The sequence below is a fragment of the Corvus cornix genome, chromosome 1, assembly GCF_000738735.6.
Source record: "Corvus cornix cornix isolate S_Up_H32 chromosome 1, ASM73873v5, whole genome shotgun sequence".
Taxonomy (NCBI): Eukaryota; Metazoa; Chordata; class Aves; order Passeriformes; family Corvidae; genus Corvus; species Corvus cornix.
The window spans coordinates 79030627-79046564 of record NC_046332.1 but is presented as its reverse complement, the minus strand read 5'-3'; the positions used below and the strand labels follow the sequence as shown (position 1 = coordinate 79046564).

General features: G+C 42.1%; 1 protein-coding gene across 1 annotated transcript in view; it reads left to right on the top strand.

Annotated features, from left to right (window-relative positions):
• Positions 1-1491: 1491 nt before the first annotated feature.
• Positions 1492-15938, top strand: part of GGACT (gamma-glutamylamine cyclotransferase) — a 27919-nt gene continuing 13472 nt past the window's right edge. The window contains exon 1 of the mRNA XM_039561750.1: positions 1492-1584. The gene's annotated coding sequence lies outside the window, so the exon portion shown is untranslated. The remainder of the gene's footprint in view (positions 1585-15938) is intronic.

The following is a 15938-nucleotide window of genomic DNA, read 5'->3' as shown; positions in this document are numbered from 1 at the left end:
ATCCTACCCAGTGTTAGAGGTGGAATAGAATTATTGAATGGTAATTGGGTAAGGAAGTGAATAGTCTATAATAGATGCAACCTGGCTTCCACATAGTAACTAGTCAAGGAGGAGGGACTGACATCAAAATATCACCTGCTGTCCCCATAACCAGGCTACAGAATGGTGCTTGTATGCTCCAGTCATAGAATATCCTGAGTTGAAGGGATCCATAGGGATCATCCAAGTCCAACTCCTGGCCCTGCACAAGGCCATCCCCAAGAGTCACACCATGTGCCCAAGAGTGTTGTCCAAACGCTTCTTGAATTTTTTCAGGCTAGTGCTCTGACCACTTCCCTGCAGAGCCTGTTCTAGGGCTCAACCATCCTTTGGTTGAGAAACCTTTTTTCTAATATCCAACTTAAACCTTCCCTGGCACAACTTCACAGCTTCAGGCCATTCCCTTGGGTTCTACCACTGGTCACCAGAGAAGAGAGATCACTGTCAGCCCCTCTGCTTCCCCTCATGTGGAAACTGTGGACTGCAATGAGGTCTCCCCTCAGTCTCCTCCAGGCTGAAGAGGCCACTCCTCATACAGCTTCTCTTCTAGACCCTTCACCATCTTTGAAGTCCTCCTTTGGACACTCTGTAATAGTTTAATCTTTCTTATACTGTGGCACCCAAAACTGCACATGATATTCAGGGTGAGGCCACCCCAGTGCAGAGCAGTGCGGGGCAATCCCGCTGGTGATGCTGTGCCTGATGCCCCCCAGGACACAGGTGGCCCTCCTGGCTGCCAGGGCACTGCTGACTCACGTTCAATTTGCTATCGGCCAGCACCCCCAGGTCCCTTTCTACAGCACCAGTAAAAAGGGTATCTCACTCTTACTCCTCCTATCAATGTGTTCACTTTGAAGTGATTTTATTGTGTGGAGCCTTCGCATGCTTTGCTAAACAGCAGACTGATCCCTACAGAGCCAGCTTGAGGGAGTCTTCAGCTGGGAACTGGAAGCTGCCTGCAAAGGTGGTAAACAGAAAGGCACTTGGCACCCTCCAAGTTTAAAACTCCTGCTTCAGCCGGCTCAAGACCAGTCTGTGTCTGCAGCCAAAATGCTTTCCTACAGAGTAGCCAACAGCGTTTATAAAACAGTGAGGAGTTTTTTAAAGGTTCCCTAAAAGCCAGATTGGATGCCAAATGTTGCACTGCTTGACACACGTTTGTTACGGCCTCCAGGAGGCGAGGCCCCGGCGCTCGGGAGCGGCCCTTCCCGGGAGAGCCGGGCGCTGCTCCTGCTTTGGCAGCGGGCGCGGGGTGTCCCGCTCTCCCGGCCCCGGGCCGGGCTGGCCGCCCTGTCCGCGCTCCCGCCAGGCACGATCCGTCCCTCTGGCAGCCGGGGCGGCTCCGGCCAGCAACCGCGGCTCACCCCCGGCCCCGCGCCCGCACTCCCCGCGCTGTCCCGGCCGCTGGGGAGGGAGCGCAGGCAGGCACCGCCCCACGCCCAGCTCCGCCCCGCCGCCTATTCCCCGGAGAGGCGCCCCGGGACGGGTAGAAGGCGGAGGCCGCAGGCAGGAACGGAGGCGCGGAGGCGGCGGCAGCGCTGGCGAGTGAGTGCCCTGGAGAGCGCCGGACAGAGCGGGGCGGGGCGGGGCGGCGCGGTCCGGTCCCGCCCTCGCCACATGTGATGCCGCGGGGAAGGGCTGAAGGGATACGGAGGTGCCGGCACGGGCTGCGGGAGGGCCGGCGGCGGCCAGGGGCTCCGCTGGCGGTGCGGCACTGTGGGCAGCACCCTGCGGCCGCGGGCCGCGCTCCCAAAGCCACGTGGGAGCCGGCGCGGCCCTGCCCTGCCCTGCCCTGCGCTGCCGGCGGCGGGGGAACCGGCGGCCGGCCCAGGGCTCCCGGCTGGGGCATGGTTGCCCGTGGGACAAGGGCGCAGCTCCGCCTCAATGTGCGAGGGGCGGCCCGTCGGTGTTACAGCCGAGTGCAGGGAGAGCTGTGCCTGGCGCTGGACCGGCCAAGGGGGTGATCACCTTTGTTCTCCAGGTGCTCAAGCGCATCCTCCAAGCAGAAGTGTACATTATGATCCAAATACTCCTTCTAGTAACATACCTTTCCCCTTGTAATGGGTTAGTGACGTGTACTTGAAGAGCTAATACCTAAATTAGAGGGAAAAGAGAAAGGAAAGGAAATAGTTCAGGTATCATAGATGCAGAGTTTAGCGGAAGGTGCCCCTGCCCACGGCAGGGGTTAAAAATAGATGATTTAAGCTTACAAGATACCGTTTCGAAGCACTTACCTTTTGCCTGCATTGCTTGACCAGAATGTTTGGGGGGGCTTTTTTTTTTTAATCCTCCTCGGCATTTCATTTTGCTATACTTTCGTCTCCCACCTTTTCTGTATCCTTTTCCATTATAGAGTTACATAAGTCTCTTGGTTTTGGGTTAAGGTTCATTTAGTTACATCTGTGTTAATTCCAGGCAATTAACTTCCTCATCTTTTGCTCCAGGAATTTTTTAATTTGCTGCTTCTGTAATTTTTGCTGTGCTTTGAAAATATCGAGGTAGCAACTTCTGTAGAGCTTAACATACAGAGGCACAACTGTAAATACCTCCATGACCAAGTCGTTTCATGTAGAACTCTGAGGAGTGGACTTGTTTTATACACTCTAGTTTAAGCAGGCAGTCAACCTGGAAAAGCAATTTCTTGGCAATTAAAGTTGTTCATTGTGTGACAAAGGCCATTAAGAGAGGCTTTAAATTTCACATCTCTGAACAAAAAATGAGCAAATTTTCATCTCAGTTCTCCCTTCCTCTTGAGAAAAGCCTTAAAAACCTAGACTGTCTCTAAAGTATATTTATCTTTAGCTGGCACTCATCTCCTGCCCTCTCTCCATCATAGCTGTCAAAGTCATATAAACAGTAACATGTCTTGTTACCTAAGTGTAGAATAGCTTTCTCTTGCCATGGTTAAATAAAAGCTAAACAGAACCTGTCTCTTTTACTGTCTGTCCCAAAACCTGAATTTTTAAGGATGTTACATGTTAAACAAAACGGAAAATGGCCTTTCCATGCATTGCTAATGTTTTTAAATCTGCACCCGACTGCCGACAAATATTAACTACTTGATATGTGCATCATACTTCATTTTCCTTGGGTTCTTGCAGCCTGTTTGCTCCTCACTTTCCAGATTAGCATGGTTTTCTGCCATCAGCTTAGCAAGCAAGTTTCTTTGTGCTTGTTCGTGAGTTTGTTTTGAGACCATTGGAATACTGAACAGAGCTTCGCTCCGTCACAGAAGAGAGTGTGTCGTGTTGTTGGTATGTGTCATGTCATGTACTCCTTATACCTTTTCTTTTCGGTGACTTTATACATGAGATTAGAGTTTTCTAGTGCTCATTTTCTCCTGTCATTCAGAGTGGAAATATTGCTTGGAGCACTTTATTTACAGCAGCATCTCCTTTCTTTCCTTTAGAAAGGCTCACCATGTCAGTTCATGCTTTCCTTGGCTGATATTTGACATGGAAATATAGGTGCCTCTGGAGAGTAGAGGGTACAAGCCAGGCCTGGTTTGCACCAGACATCCTGCTGTCTCTGCCACCCACTGTTCTGCTGAGCACAGCCTCTTCCCTTGGAAAGTGTCATCTAGCACTGGCTTTAGCCCTGCTCTGGGCTAAAGGGAGGCTGCGCTAGGTGACCTTCAAAGGTCCCATCCAACCAACATTCCTCCAAGTCTGTCTATACATTCTCTTAACTCTTAATAGTAACCCAACCCCCTATTTTAAAGGAAGTTTCCTCTTGAAAATTACTTTCGTCTGACTGCTCATGTAACCACGGTTTTTGCCAGTTCTGCTTCTCTTGTTCCTGTGGTTGTGCTTGTTCTTGGGGAACTTCAGGGAAATGGGGTTGTGTGACTGCCTGATTACATTGTGACTGCACAAGTGTAGGTACAGGCACAAAGGTGTAGTCATGAGGGTGTTATGAAGTGACAGAGTAAATTCCAGGGGTATGCTGTGGCATTTGCCTTCTGCTACTAGCTCTGGTACAATTTACTCTTGAATGGATTAGCCAAATTATTTTTCTGTGTAATCGTGAACACTATTAATAGTTATTGTTGGTAGAAGAAAAAGGCACTACATTTTACTGTAGTTTTTGTCATTTCATTTTTGGAGCAATGCACTTCTCTATTCCTATTCAAGTCTTCTTATGTGTTTCTCACACTCTAAAAGTTCTTTGAGCTTGAACCTGGTCAAATAATTTTCGTAACTCTTTTGATTTAAGTAGAATTGAATGTGAAACTTGAATGACATTTTAAGTGACATGAACTGCTTAAGCAGAGAGCATGTGCTGTAACAACACATTTTCTATATGAACTGATGTTACCTTTTGTTTTCTCATCTTTCATAGATTTTTTGCAGTATTCTTACAGAAAGGGTAAGTATTACATAGATAATTGAGTAAGAGACAGGGGAAATGGATGAACCCAGTCATGTCATTGGGTTAGCAAATGTAATACCCTTTCCATTCTGTCTCTCTAAAGAGGATGTTTAATACCTTTTTTCTTTAGAAATTGAACTATTCAGGCAGTAGTTAATCACTGTTCTCAACCCAAAATCTGTAGCTATCCAGAATTTTCTGCTCTTTTTTGCTCCAAAGGTTTAATTACATTTTATGGACCATGTCAGATACATCTCTCTTTTCCCCACTTCCAATTAATGTTAAAGAAGGACAGACTGTACCAGGATAATATCATGTCCTATTGATTTACCATTACGGTGTTGTTCAAGAATGGCCTTTACATTAAGGTTCTTGGTCACATAGAATGGCTTTTTCTCATCCTTTCCCTCAAGCATTGCTTTTTTACCAGTGCTCTGGATTTCTAGTAACTGAAAGGGAGATTACCCTGCCTGTGCCAGGCTTCAGCTGTACGAGAGTATCTGTATTAGAACAATGCTGAAGTGGGAAAAATACTTGCTATCAAATAATACCAGAGTAACTGCAAGTCTCTTTATCTTCTTTCTCTCCCCTCATTTTGTCTAGCCTGATGCAGCCCACAACTTTTATCACAGTAAAATTCAGGTTGGAAGAGACCTGGGGAGTCACTCGTCCAACCTCCTTACTCAAAGCAGGGTCATCTGTGTGGCCAGACTGGGTTGCTCAGCATTTTATCCAATGTGTCTTGAAAACCTATAGAGATAGAGACTACACAATCCCTCTGGGCAGCTTGCTTCAATTTTTGTCTGTATCATCAGAACCCTTTTCCTTGAATCAAGTTGTGGCCTCTCTTATCTTGGTTTATAGCTATTGCTTTTTAACTCTGACATGCACTGCTGTGAAGAGCCTGGTTGTGTTTGCTGGACAACCTCCTCACAGGTATGGGAAGACTGCTATTAGGTAAATCGAAAGCCATCTCTTCTCAAGTTGAACAGGCTGTTTCCTGAGCTGCTTTTAACAAGACAAGTACTGGCTGACTCTTGGCTCCAACAGCAATCAGGGTTGTAGCTTTCCTTTTAGTGAGGAAGCAGGTGCAGATAGTAATTTCTCATCACGTGTCTAGAAGTCTTGCTGTTTACTTAGTATTCCACAAGTGTCTGGAATGTTTGTTGGCATTATGTTACTTTCTGGTAAAAGTATCATGCACAATTTCAGTAGTGCTTTGGAATGTTAGTATAAAAGACTTCTCCAAAATATTTTTTTACACCTGATCTGGACTCAAATCTTTTATATTTTACCTCTTGCATCTCTCCATATCTGGGCCTGTTCAGCCTCGGGAAGGGACATCTAAGAGAGGACCTCATCAATGTAGTATTGAAGGGAGGGTGCCAAAAGGACGGAGCCAGGCGCTGCTCGGTGGTGCCCGACAGTAGGACGAGAGGCAAAGGGCAGAGGCTGATGCACAGGAACTTCCACCTAAACATGAGGCAGAACTTCCTTACTGTGAAAGTGACAGAGCACTGGAACAGATTGACCAGAGAGGCTGTGGGGTCTCCCTCACTGGGGATACCTGAAAACTACCAGGTTACAATCCTGTAAAATGTGCCCTAGGATAACCCTCTTGAGCAGGGAGGTGAGACCTGGTAACCCACTGTGGTCCCTTCCAACTTGACTCATTCTTGATATCCTGGGTTTCAATCTGTACCTCTGCTGCCACCTTTGCATCTCAGGGACTAAATGTTGTCTACACATCTAGTGAAATATGTCAATTAATACATTTTGCCTGCTGGTGGGCAGGCCAGTTCATGTACAGGACTTTCAATAACTAAGGTTTTATTGTTTCTGCTGGCACACAGTACTGATAAGAATCATGAGTTTGTACCTCAGCACTGCCCCCTTCTTTCATTTACTTTATTAGATGACACACTTGGCATTTGAAATGTGAGTTTCATATGTATTTCGTGACAAGAGGTGCAGCTCACATCTCTTTGCACCAGCTGGTGAAGCCTGAGTGACTAGATTCCGAACTGTAGGAAATTAAAGCAAGGTGAATGCTACCCTCTGGCTTATCAGAGGCTATTAATAGCATTCTTTCTGAATTCTGCTAATTGAACCCAAGAGTTCGTTGTTTAATTTGCACGTTAAACTAGGCTGGGGTATGGACACTGAATTTTACCACTAAAATCAGTATGTCATTATAATTGTCTGTGGACAATTCTATCCACTGCAAGTTCTGTAAACAACTGTTTCATTCTTGGTTGGATCTCAAAGTGTGTGAATTTCTCTAGAAATCAAAGGTAACAGGTTAGATTATTTCCTATCGGGAGTCCACATTTACAGTAATGCTGAAAGCTTGAAGGAAAATAGAAACAAACCAATTTTCTTCAAAACATTGCTGAGAAAAATGATCTTGGAAGTGAGACTGTAAGTAGTGAGTGAGAAATAAGGGTCTTGTTCTGGTTTACTGTTGGAGGAATGGTGTTTGCAGTGGTTTTGAATGACAAGTAGACCTAGTGATGTCCTCCTGCATAACTCTTGCCTCCCTTTTGTGATGACATTCTTTTGGCCTCTGTTTTTATGTATTTTCCTGTACTCAAGGGATTACAAAAACTGTATGATGGCAATATGTGGAATGAGTGCTGGAACACGCACTCATTGTGGGTATTTACCCTACCCAGCTCATCTGGACTGAGATGACATTATCATATGATGAGGCAGCAGGTTCTTGTTAGTGTTTCAGCTTGAGGAAAAATGGGAATTCCTTCATGGGTTTTGTGAAAAGCTCATGGAAAAAGAGGAGAAATGTTAGGAGTCTAGAGACTAGAGACGGAGCTTAATAACATAAGCATTCCCTAGTGACAAATTTAAGAGAAAATTGCTAGATTCCGATTTCTTTATCTTCAAGATCAGATTTAAGCTCACAATAGGACATGTTGAGAGTGAAACTCACCAGAATATGTGGGTGGAAGAACTGAAGACAACTGAAGAAAAGAGTTTTAAGCAATAGCGGTTGGGTGCAGATGATGAGATGAGAGATGAAAAAAATATATACTTGCAATGATTGTCAGCTGAGATGTGATGGACTTGGATTTACTGCCAGGAATAGAAGGAGGATAATAGGTATTAGAGTTCCTTATTCCCCTCATTGCATACCTGCACAGGTGCTCAAGGGAAACTGTGGCTTGAAGAACACCTTAGGCCCAAACTTATTTCTGGCAAAATAAGAACTCTGAAGAGGATGGGACAAGCCTACAGAGGCTAGGAAAGTGAGGGGAAAAGATTACTAGAAATTACTGTGTAGAAAACAGAATCTCCGAATGAATGTCATCTTTCAGATATGTTTGAGTGCGTATCAATTGCTATTGATTATCTTTGAGGCAGTTTCTAGTGAAGCCATCAAAACTTAGATTTTCTGTAGCATGAGTAAGTAGGAGTCTGAGTTCAGTGTTCCAGAGCATTTCCACTGAGAGAGATGGAGTACAGCACATGTACGGAGTGTGGCATCATGTACTGTGAAGCAGTGCTTCGTAAGTCAGGTGCTGTTTGTGAGGTGTGGAGATCATGCTTGCTAAGTATTAGGCTGGGATGTGGGCATAGGAAAATAAATTAAATTTAGATGAGATTGCACTGAGCCTGCACTATATTACTAAAAGGTATAAATAACTGAGACACTATATGAATGGAGAGGAATGTTTTAACACAGTTTACGAAGTGGAGCCCCAGGCTTGATTTTGCCTTAGCTGAAAATTACATAGGGAATAAATCCCAGCAGGATGCTTACCATGCACATACACATTTCACACATCAAACCACTAACCTGCTCCAAGGCTGCAGTCCTTTCTGTGATGTAGTTCAAATATACCTTCTATGAAGACTTTCAGCATATGAATCCAGCCACAGGCCAAATCTTACTGAAGCTTTCTAAAGCTCATTTCAAACATGGTAAGTAACACAAAGTTACTTACTTAGGAATTGTCTGGTTGCAGAGAGTGCCCAAAGGGAAGGTGATATGAAGGGCTCAGAAAGAAGAATCTCTGCCTTCTGTGGACTCTGTAGATAGAAACAGTTCTCTTAACTATTATCTCTAGCAGGGGTCAAATTCAAGAGAGAGTGAGCATAAAAGAAAATCAACATTTAAGAGATTTAAATTATATTACAGGTTAATAATGTATTTGTTTTGATTAAACTGTCCTAAGGCAGTGGGCCTTATTTTGTGATTTGGGTTCCAGGCATAATAAATGTCTCAATAATGTGAATATGTATGTGGTTATGGGAAGCTTCAGGAGACCTGCTTAACAGAAACAAAACATCTTTGAGAAGACAAGCTGGTGAGCAGAGAAAGAAAAGGTTTTGATAGTGGTTTTTTCATCTTTCTAGTATGAGGCTCCTTACTGCAATATACTGATGGGCTGGTTATTCCTCTCCCTCCTCTTCTTGTTTATATTTACCTTTATTTATCTTGTCAAAATATCAAGAAATTTAGGTCAAAATATATCTGGATCCATCTGTTCATCTAGTCTGTTCTTTTTACTACTAGTAGTTATTATATCTTTTAATTAAGTATGCTTAGTGACAGTTTACTATATTAATAGAGGGCATCAAGTATCTTTAATATTATACAGGATGAACTTAAAATTTTGCCTCCTAATTTCTGTATAGCAAAACAATGATTTAATCTCTTTAATTTGTCAGATTGTAGTCTATATGTTTTATCTGTAATTTCGGCTTCAGTATTGGTTTAGGTGGAAACTCAAATCAGGCTCTGTATTCTAGCCGTCTTTAGCAGAGGTTTATTATTATTGCAGTCTTATTGTGAACACAGGAAGTGTTTCTTCATTGACATGATGATCCATTTCAGTTTTGAATTTTGTTAACTGTAGTTATTCTTTTGATATAATAACTTTGTGTTCTCAATCTTACAACAGAGTGAGAAAATTATTAAGTCCACAACTGACCTTCCAGTTCTAGGTTTGTCCGACATTTTGATTGGTTTTGGGGCACTTTTTTGGAGAGATTTTGAGATTGACCGTCAGTGTTGTTGCAACCAGATTTTAAGCAGGGTCTGGAGAGTGGTGCAGCAGACACCAGACCTGGTAGGTGGGATACTAGAAGGAAGGAACAGATGATACTGCCTTTAGGATAATTTGTCTTTCATGACCCTGCTGCCACATCAGGTAATTTGGTTTGACATTAGATGGGTCAAAACTTAATCTATTGGGCTAACTTTTGAGATAATACATGGGATGGATTATTTGTTTGACATCTGCCCCACCCCTCTGTGGTTCTCTATGCCAGCTCATAAACCATCAGCACAACTACATTATCAGCTGGATTTTTACTTTAGGTAGTAGTGATGCTTTGGGAGTTTAATTAGGGAAAAGTGTTAGGATATATTTTCAGTGTAAGTGGAGCAGTCACTCTTTAAGATTGATGATTTTTATCTCTTAATGGGAATAAACTCCCCAGTGGTCATCTACTTTTGTGATCTGTAAACACTCTGCAGTATTAACAGCACCACACAACTTTACTGTTTACTTAGACAGCTCTGCTTGGATCCCAGCTCTCATTATTTCTGTGTTGTGGGCAAAGCTGCTGCAGGTGCAACTTCTGCAGCATCTAAGCTACCACAATACTATCACTTAGCTATCTAAGAAACATGTACTAACATTGTTCTTTTTGTTAAAACCTGTGACACTGCTGTGGATTATGCTCATATGCATGTGCAGCAATTTACCTGTGAATCGCACATGCAGTGGGTGAACAAATGTGTGTGTAAGATTGTTTATTGTATGTCTAGAAAAAAAGCAGTGTATCTTACCTACAGTTGCCACATCAGCAGCTTAGAGGAAAACTACACGAGGGTATAGATTTTTAATGGCTCCATATCAAAGTGATGTATCTCACCAGCATGCTACCAATAGAACAAATAAAACCTATATGCCTATAAGCAAAATATAATTTATATTTTTAAAATCTTTATTAAATAGTTATTTTAGAATTACTTGGGATTAAAAGGTCTCATATCTGTGATCTTAAAACAGGTTTTGAGAAGAAAAATAGACACAACCAGGAGAAGGGTTATTTTGTAGATTCAGATTTATAGTGGCCTTTATGTACAGTATGTAAACCAGGATGGCTGTCTTGGAAGCCTGAAGGGCACAAGTGTGCGTAGCTTTCAGCCTGGGGACCAGAAGTTTCAGAGTGGGAATGGTACCAGTGAGCTTTGCACCTGATCTTGAGGCCATGGTGTCAGAGGCTTTGGTTGTCCTTGCACTTTGCCTTCTTTCGGTGCTTTTATCAGGCAAAGATGTACGGCTGGGCTGGCACTGCTCCGCATTTGAGCCAGTCATACCCCTGCCTGTGCCAGACCCAGCCAAAGCCAGCTGCAGGACTAACAACAGTCTTTGACCTGTCTGAGTTCAAGAAGCATTTGGGCAAAGCTCTCAGGTGCATGGTGTGATTCTTGGGGCATCCTGTGCAGGGCCAGGAGTTGGATTCAAGGATCCTGATCAGCCCCTTCCAACTCAGCATATTCTATGATTCTGTGATCTCCGAGGAAGTAGAAAACTTAGATTCATGCCCTCTGTCCAGAGGGCTCTAACCCGTGTCCCATTTGGTCTTGCTTGGCCTTTTGAAGCTAGATCACAGTGCAGAGAGCGATGCAAGGTTCATGGGATCAGAAAGTGCTCAGTGTAGCACCTCAGGATTATATCTCTGTGTGTGTTTGGGAAGCACTACATGGAGTAAGAATGGGTGGGAATCCAACATTTCATTTGCTTTTCAGGGTTATTACTATTTGGGAAAGTAAATCTAAAAATTCAAGTAAGTGCATAATGTACCATCTTTAAAGACTCAGGGAGTGGGATCTAGACTAGAAACCTCTCCTTAAGGTAGTGGGAATTTAATGACCAGACTTCAGAATCAGTCTCTTGCAGTCTCCATGAGTCCAGTGTTCCTTTCCATGCATAGCATATGAATCAAACTGCCTTTTATGTTTACTTTTAAAGGAGAGCTAAGAGATTGTCCCATCTAGTTCCTTGGCAAAAGGCAAGTTTGGCAGCAGCAGTGTTATTTCTGATAGATGTTTGCTGTCTTGCTGCTGAGGATAGACAGCAAAGGATTTCTAACCTTCCTAGATACCTACGCTCTTCCTAGGCACCCAGCTTATCAGGAGTTGGGATAGTCTTTCTAATGGCCATCTTTGGAATTTGAGCTTACTGGATCTTCTGTCAAAGTAGATGTGGAAGAAGCTTACAGCCTTTTTCTCTTCCAGTATGCTTTCATATTCTTAAAGGCAGGACCCTGTTTTCTCCAAAAGAAGTGATCACAGTGCAGGCTCTTCATTTTTGTTGTTTTCTTCTATAGATTTTGGCTTCCTGACTTGTGATTGCTCTCTCTGCAGCTGATCACAGTTCTTTACATGCAGTGCTCAAAGCTGGGCATACTACTCAATTTCTGGCTGGATTAGAGCAGGGTATTTTTTCCAGCCCTACCAAATTGTTGACTCATGTTGAGTTCATGATCATTGTAACTGTCAAATTTCTTTCTGCAGAAATGCTGTTACACTGATCTTTCCCCAGATTTTGTTTATGCAGTTGATTATTCCTGGCTTAATCTTAGAACTGTGTTCTGGCCTTACCTGAACAGCTGCTGCAGAGCAGCAATTGTGCAGGGGCTTGTGACTGCCACATTAGCCTTGAGCACAGCCCTGGGAGTCAGGGTGTTACCTGCATCTTTCACATCATTCAGCATTTTCATTACTGGTGCTTCGGTGCTGCTGGAACGAACATAACAGACTCTGAGCATATGTCCAGTTTGAGATGAACCTCTGATAAATATTAACTAGTCTTTCCAACAGTTTGGGGTTGGTTGGGGTTTTTTTTGTCTAAATACCAACAGTTCTTGTTAAGTCATGTTTTTCTGGCTTGCTTTTGGGAATATCGTGAGTGATATCAGTGTCAAAAGTTCAAAATCAGTGCCAAGGTCAAGACTAAGTACCTAGTATGGATCAAAACAGATGATTTCTTTTCAGTGCCTGCACATCTTACAAGGGATAGAGATGGGAAACTGCCTCTGTGCGCATTCTAAATATTAGTTTTATTACTAAAAGGTCTTCTTTCTTCTATAGGAACTGACTTTGGAAATAGTGGGTATCTCCATCCAAGTGGTGTCCCCTAGGTCTGCCTGGGCACTCTTGTTCATCAGCTTCACCCTCTCACTGAGGAGGTGGAGGACACATCAGGCCACTCTGCTGAGCAGCTCCAGATAAACCTTTGTGACCTGTGTATCACTTTACCAGTTGTCCTTCTTACATGCTGCTGTGCATGTAAGCTCATTCTGAGTCAGTGACCACTGAATACATGTATCTTTTGGGAGAAAAGGGTCCTCTAAAACTTTTTTTATTTTTTTATTTTTTCCCTTTCTAAAAGGGATAAGGGGCTAGGGAGTCCTAAAATAATTGATACCTTGTTTTACAGAAAACTACTGGTGTTTGATTTGGGGTTTGGTGTTGGGGTTTTTTTGTTGTTTTGGGGGGGGTTTTGTTCTGAAATGCTGAAGAGAACAAGTGGTGGTGTTACAATAAAACCTGCATGTAAAACCTGTCTAACTCGGTTAACCCACCAGACTTAAGCTGCCTCTTTTAAAAATTACTAATTTATGTTAATATCTGTTTAAATCAAGCATTTTTCTTAATGACTTGCATCCCTTTTCTCAGGCTAAAGATTTTTTCCTGTTTTCCGTGATTATTTTATTCTTTATATGGGTTGATGTTATTTGATACCATTATTCAAGGTTGTATTGCTTGCCTATCTTCCTTTTAGGGGATTTGGAAGTCTGTTATCAAAAAGGTGAACCCACAGATCAGTTTAGAGGTAGTAAATGCCTTGCAGGCACAAAGGAATCTCCTCCAAACATTGTCTATGGATCCTAGATAGGCACTCACCTGAAAATAATTCCTGTATCAGGGTTAGCCTTTCTGTTCTACCTTTAAAATCCACAGTGACTGCACTAAAACCTGCAAACTTGTACCTATGGAAGTGCTTCTATCTTAACTGAAAAACTATTGAAAGACAATATGACTTTTGGAAAGTCTGCTGCAGGAAATGCATGCATAATTAGTGGAAGGGAAGTGTCAGTCTGAGTATGTTTTTACAAAATTAATTATAAATACCTTGATTACATCTTCCTTTGTTTTTGTTACAGAATTTTCTGCCAAAATAGAGACGCTTAAACCTTTTGATTCTGAAATACTGCATTTGCATGTTATAATACAGTATTTTCTCTCTTTCTTGTATCACAAGCTTAGGACTTTTTTTTCCCGAGAGTTCAGGATTCTTTCACTTATTTATTTGAAATGCTATATTAAAAGAAAAACATAACACAAATCTTACACCAGTTAATCTAACTGCCAGCCATAACTCCATTTGGGCTTTGGAAAAAGCATCAAAAGCTGAGAAGGTTTTCATTCTCTTATGCCCATTATCTAAAGATTAGAGCAAATAAATGCATGTACTTTCTCATTAAAAAAAATACAGGGTCACCAGTTATGACTCTTTTCATTTTCCTTTAATTTGTCAATTTTTTATCGGCTCTATTTTGCTGATAGACGGGAAAGAACTGAAATTAATTAAATCTTCTTTGATATTTAACTTTTTATTTAGTGTCTTGGGAATCCAAGGAGCTCCAAGCAATAATCAATCAAAATTTCTCCCCTCTGTCTATTCTCAGTGGAACTGTAATAATAACCAATTAATACAGCCCTAGACTGGACAGAAGGGTGGTGATTAGCCCCTACAAAAATTGATTTCAATTAGCAGAATTCTGGTGTAGCAGAAACCACCATTTAAAGCCTTTTTGCAAAAAAAGGTTTAGGATTTAGCTTGCTCGAAATACTGAAATACAGCAAAATTTTTACTTCATTCAGGCCTTTTTTGACCTTGTCTAAGGGATGAAGGCTTTTAGACACCTTGAGCCTCGTTTTTAAAATGACCTGCCATGGTCATTTAACTGATAATGTATCAATTAACTTAAAAAGTATTGTGTGTGCATTGCTGGCCATAATTTTCTGTGGTTCCACTTCCTTTGAAGTATTGCTGCCCTAAAATCAAAGCACACATGCACACCACTGCAGAGTGTTTCAGAAATATACGGTGTTATTCTGGTGACACCAGGTGTTGAAAGTAAAAAATGTAATGCGTTATGTATTCAGAAGCATGCCTTTACTAATTGATAGTTACTGTGGGGTAAATGGTAGCTAGTGAGGGTTTGTAATTTGACAATAATTTATCTATTTTGAAAGAAATGTTCATGTACTGAAAGTCAGAAGTTATTTGATCATTACCTGTCGTTTTAAGTCATATCAAAAAGACAAAATTAAATCGTCGTATGGTTTCTCTTCTTTCTGTGTGTTAAGTAATATACTGTTTCTTGATTTACATCTGGCTCTCTAATTATATTATTTAATTTTTCCTCAGTTAATTAGCATCACTAAGTGAGTGTTTGCTTAAGGAATGCAAAAGTGAAATTAACTGAGATTTCCAGATGTCCCTAGATACTGTCAAGTCTGGGAGAAATGCTGTTCAGAATAATATTATTCCTATGTGTGGGCATTGGGAGTTGCCCGAGTCGGCAGTACTGCACAGTGTTTGGGTGGGGAGAGTGGTGCTGGGAGGGCAGTGATTGATTTGTTCAAGAGCTGAAATGTAACTTTCTGTGGCCAAGTTGGACTAAGAAGTTATTTCATAATGTTTTGTGCATTTTCAGTATTGTGTGAAAAATGCTTATCCTTAATATTTTTCAGGTAGCATTATTTTAACTCCAAAAATATGATATTTGGTTAATCTGTAAAATCGTCCCTTCTTATTTCAGCTTTCACTGTCAAATGCATTTGATGTGAGGGTGTACCAGTGTTCATCCAGAACTACTTCTTGAAACTCCCAGGCTGTATTTGCTATAAGCCAAGACCTTTCAGTGGAAGCAGACTGTTTTTAAAGGGTGGTGCCGATGGTATTTACTGGAGGCTGTTCTTTTTAGTTGTGGCTTAAAAATAAATTTTAAGTGGTGCTTGTAAATTTATTTTAGTAGGAGCAAAGTTGCTGACAGGAAGAGCAGTTGTATCAGCTTGTGCTGAGATGTGTGTGTTGAAAATGTCTGCTGATCCCAGTACAAGAGGAAACTTTTCACTTAGAAGGATAGAGAAGTCTTGGGACTTGCTGTTCCTGTCCTACTTAACCTGTTCACTCACACTGAAATTTGAAAAAGAAAAGCTTGAGGAAGTGAATTGGAGGATACTCTATGTACTACTGGATATTTGGGACCTGTTTGGAAAGGTGGGATCCCAATAAAATAGCAGCAGGTGTGAATTGTTTTCTTATTTCCACAGCATACCCTGAGAAAGCAGGAATATAGTGAACCATTGTCGTTTCTGCCTCATGTCCCACGGCATGGACAGGGGACAATGGCACTTTCCCTTCCCATGCTGAGATCTGTGCATCCCCTTTGCTCTGTTGACAGCTAATGTAGCCAGTTTA